This window comes from Stylophora pistillata, chromosome 9 (assembly GCF_964205215.1).
Source record: "Stylophora pistillata chromosome 9, jaStyPist1.2, whole genome shotgun sequence".
NCBI classification, from domain to species: Eukaryota; Metazoa; Cnidaria; class Anthozoa; order Scleractinia; family Pocilloporidae; genus Stylophora; species Stylophora pistillata.
Genome location: NC_142527.1, coordinates 18,975,446 through 18,980,200, shown reverse-complemented (window position 1 = coordinate 18,980,200; position 4,755 = coordinate 18,975,446). Strand labels below are relative to the sequence as shown.

The 4,755-nt window shown below is 38.9% G+C and overlaps 1 protein-coding gene across 1 annotated transcript in view; it reads right to left on the bottom strand.

The window, feature by feature from the left end:
- LOC111331329 (ryncolin-2-like) overlaps positions 1–1,012 on the bottom strand; it is a 3,983-nt gene extending 2,971 nt beyond the window's left edge. The window contains exons 1-2 of the mRNA XM_088733462.1: positions 677–1,012; positions 1–86 (exon numbers count right to left, since the gene is read on the bottom strand). The exon at positions 1–86 is cut by the window's left edge and continues 48 nt beyond it. The gene's annotated coding sequence lies outside the window, so the exon portion shown is untranslated. The remainder of the gene's footprint in view (positions 87–676) is intronic.
- Positions 1,013–4,755: the final 3,743 nt, after the last annotated feature.

The following is a 4,755-nucleotide window of genomic DNA, read 5'->3' as shown; positions in this document are numbered from 1 at the left end:
TGTTCGTTGGTGCATAGCATAGAAGACCAATGTCTCAGCCTGATGGATCGGCACAATCATGGAATTTTTCATTGATGGCAAAATAGCTATAAGAAATTCAAACCGCCCCCGTCATAGCATTTATTTCGACCACACATCCTTTAGTTTCATCTTAGAGTTTGATAGAGCCAGTGACAAGGTGATAAACATTCATTCGCAAACTTTTCATGTTCTCAAGTTTTTGCTTACAAATACATCCGTCTTTATTTTATTCATAAGGTTCCATGCTTTGTTGCATTTTTAATAATAGATTTGAATAAATCACAGGGGCCCATACAATCTGTTTGTGTAGCCAACCGTTGTTTTATAGTGAATGTACCAGATTTACCGTTTGCCTCACCTAGAGTGATATATTGCTGACTATGTACATAAATCATTGATAAACAAACGTTGAATCACTTTACCTGTGGTGCATAGTCGTCCTTTTGCCTCAAATTTTTTTTTTTTTGAGCGATTTTGAATGTCTGATTTCGTCGTTAATGTAATCACAGGCAGCCCAAGCTCACTTCTAGAAAAGCGGACGTGACTCTTAACGTGTTGCGCAACGTTTTATATTTATAAAGGTTTGTATGGGATGTTTTCGGTTTGCCTTAAAAGAGAGAAAAAAATGTCTTGTTTTGAAATAAAATGGGCTTACCTTATTGCTCTGTTGTTTTCTTTGTTGATTCCGCGCGTCTCAGGCCATTTTGAAGCGTTTTCGGCGAGTTAGCGCTATGTTGGTGTTCAACTGCTAAAAGAAAGACAAGGCCGGAAACCTATTTTAGAAGTGTCCGTCGCCCGAAGCAAATAATTCCGCCAAAAAATTACCACCAGTCTCGATTCCTCCAGAAAATCAAAAGCGGAGATGTTGCAGTTTCATTTCCATTCACTCGATTCCCAATTCCTCCAACAGATCTTTCACTAGCGATGCTTTTATCTCCAGATCGATCGGCTTTCCAATTTCGAATTTGGCTGCTTGAAGCATTTGCGGCCCGTTGGCCGATCGCACAATATGTTGGGTAACAAAAATAAGCCCGGCGAGGGTAGCCAGCGACCTGCAGTCGACAAGCAAACCAGTTAGCTCCCCTGGTCCCCTCGAGAGGTTTTGTCAAGACCGCATTGTTTCGATCACACATTTCCATTCGATGTTGATTGGTCGATCAAAACAATTATTTGCTTCGGGCGACGGACACTTCTAAAATAGGTTTCCGGCCTTGTCTTTCTTTTAGCAGTCGAACACCAACATAGCGCTAACTCGCCGAAAACGCTTCAAAATGGCCTGAGGCGCTCGGAATCAACAAAGAAAACAACAAAGCAATAAGGTAAGCCCATTTTATTTCAAAACAAGACATTTTTTCTCTCTTTTAAGGCAAACCGATAACATCCCATACAAACCTTTATAAATATAAAACGTTGCGCAACACGTTAAGAGTCACGTCCGCTTTTCTAGAAGTGAGCTTGGGCTGCCTGTGCTGGAATGCGTAGCAAGATTCTCATGTGCCAGCCAGAAACCGTCACGTTGATTGCCCTTTTCTGATTGGACGACGTTAAACGATGACCAATTCAAAATATCTAACGAGGGTGGGGAACCTCACGGCTCTTAAAGGAACTGGCTCCAGAAATCAGTAGTTAACTGTTCTATCACCTGTATATTTAATAAATCCCTATATGAAGGGTCTTTCCCAAGTAAGTGGAAAGATTGCAATCTTACGCCTGCTTTCAAAGCTGATCAAAAAGACATCGTCTCCAACTATCGTGGAATTGCTGTACTACCTACACCATCTAAAGTCCTTGAGAGACATGTCCACACAAGATTGTATCATCACGTCTTGGATTTTTTAACGTTATCAGCATGGACTGATTTAGGCAGCATCGATCACGTGTCACACAGCTTCTTCAATTTGTGCACTCTACTGCAAAATCCCTTGATGCTGGCATACAGACATATGTCATATACCTCGACATGGCTACAGCATTCGATAAAGTTCCTCATGAGGAATTGCTCTATAAGCTGGAGATGGTTGGTGTAAGGGGTCAACTCTATGCTTGGTTTAGAAGTTATTTGACCAATAGGCGTCGCAGAACTGTCATCGAAGGATATGCTTGTGACTGGAGATATGTTCCATCTGGTGTCCCTCAGGGTTCAATTATCGGTCTTCTTCTTTTCCTTATTTTTATTAATGATATTGCGGTTAACATCGGTGAGGATACAAATATCCATCTTTATGCAGACGATGTAAAGTGCTTTAGAGAATTACTGAGTTGAGATGATCATGACTCTCTTCAAAAAGACCTCCATTCAATTGAAGACTGGAGTGGCCTCTGGGGTACGTCCTTTAATGCTTCTAAATGTAAACATCTTAGCATCTCCAAAAAGAAAAAGCCTACGAATTCATCTTATCAACTTCGTAACAATATCATTGCGAAGACACGGTGTGAAAAGGATCTAGGAATTCTTGTTAACAATAAATTGTCCTGGCATGATCATATTATTAACAAAGTCAACACAGGTAATAAGGTTTTGCGTCTAATAAGAAGATCTTGTGGGTCGTGTGCCATTGATGTTATTAAAAAGCTGTATGTTCACCTCGTTAGACCACATCTTGATTACGCCTCTCAAGTGAGGTCTCCTCATCAAGTTTATTAAACGATATGGTAGAAGCTGTACAACGTCGGGCGACTAAGCTCATGGTCGGGAATAGGATTTCATATACAAAGAACGTTTGAATAAGACTGGTTTGATGTCACTATCTTCTAGATGTATCTATTTAGACTTAATTTTTTTTTTATTCAAATGCGTGCATAATTATTATGACCTCGACATCTCTAAGTATCTGCAGTTTTATGATTCTGAGCATGAACCCTATAATTTAAGGAACACTGAACTAACTTTTAAAACTAACTCTGCAAGAACAGAATTATTTAGGTCGTCTTTTTTTCCCAGAGTTGCTCGTCTTTGGAACAATTTACCTATATCTATTAGGAAAAGGGAATTACTTTCTATGTTCAAAAATGACCCAAGCCTCTACTGTTTTGCTATTGATAGAAGTGACTTAATGTAATTATTTAATTTTAGTTAGCACTGTTTTAACATGTAGCATTTTACTATACTCGTTTTATGATACTGCCTTTCATTATGTATACTTTATTTATGTTCTAGTTTTCATATATATAGTTTCTGATGGCCTTTATCATTAAGGAAGTTCATTCCTGTTGCTTGGTCTTCCAACAGCTATTTAATTATATGTTTGTATGTACATATATTTATTTGCTGTAGATTGATTACAGTAAAGGTTGGATTTAAAAGTTTATTACATCCATTTTGAAATGACTGGTGGCCCCTGTAATCTGATTGGCTCTAATTGGTGCGATTTATTCACGAATCGCACCATTTTTTGCTCTAAATCGCACCATTTTACGCTTGACTGAGTTTTTGACACATGACGTCAGTCTTCCTGTTTTGCATACAAAATAAGATGTAAAAGCATTTCCGGTTCCACTTTTTATTTAAAAACCGGCTCAGTACTGCATCGGTAAAATATTTGAATTGACCAAGTCCTGTATTTGGGCGATTTAAAAATGGATGTAATAAAGTGGTAATTGAACTGGGTGGGGTGCAATTTTGGTCTGAAATCATACTTGTGATTTCAAATCGTACTTGCGCTGCGCGCTCGTTCGATTTTGAAATCACGCGTACGAACTCAGCCCAAATTGCACCCCACCCAGTTCAATTACCATTATAAATCAAATGGCGTCTTTTAAGCCTGCGCATGAAACAAGTTCTTCTTTCAAGAAGAAAATAAGCACTTAGTATTATCAATAGTGTAATTATATAATTATAATTACTGTTACCCATTTTAGATTGAATATTATTAGATGGCTGTCTCACAAGGACTGGAAACTATCGAATTCACGAATTTGATTGGCTGAAATAAATATTGAAAGCGGTCTAGATTTTCCCATCTAGACCGGCATCTAGACCGGTCTAGAAAGAAAAGGTACAAAGAATATAAAAAATTGGCATATAAGACACACCCATACAATAAACATCTTATTGACCGAGGTCAAGATTCTCCCATACAGACCTCATGCTCGGTCAATAATAACAACTAAATAATCCTGGATATGTAATTAATTTTAATCAAGGAATCAGTGGAAACAAATTTGCAGGCCTTTCCAAGCTTAAAGGCACATCATGAAATAATTGACACAATCGTGAAACCCATTCATCAAAAATTTGTTTTGAGCGAAGGAAAAGGGTGAACATTGTCGGGTCGTAAGCCATCAGATAAGCTAAGAACTCGCCTTGCGATCGGTTGATCCTTTCGCTTCTGCTTGCGACTCCTACTGGGAGTAATCAAACTAGTCGCGCGAAGAGGCATGTTTATAGAAGCGTCGTCCGTCTTGTCCCCCATATTTATTGAATACTCCCAGTTTTTGCTTTGCCTTCTCGGGTTAATCTTGTTGCATTTGTCTGAATGAAAGAGGGGGGCTGAAAAATAAACCTGACGCGCTAATAGCAACGTGGCGTTGGCTAGAGCTTAGTCAAATCTGAATCGAGTCTGCATGCACAGAACGCTGCTTGCGTTAATTGGATATCAGTTTTTTATTTTGGTTCACTTCACTGTGGTTTCATTATGAAATCCTCTCCCTTCTCCCCTCCACATTCAAACAGAACCACTATCGGAAAGTCTCTCGCTTTGCCGATTCGAAAACATGTAAGGAAAACAGTCACCA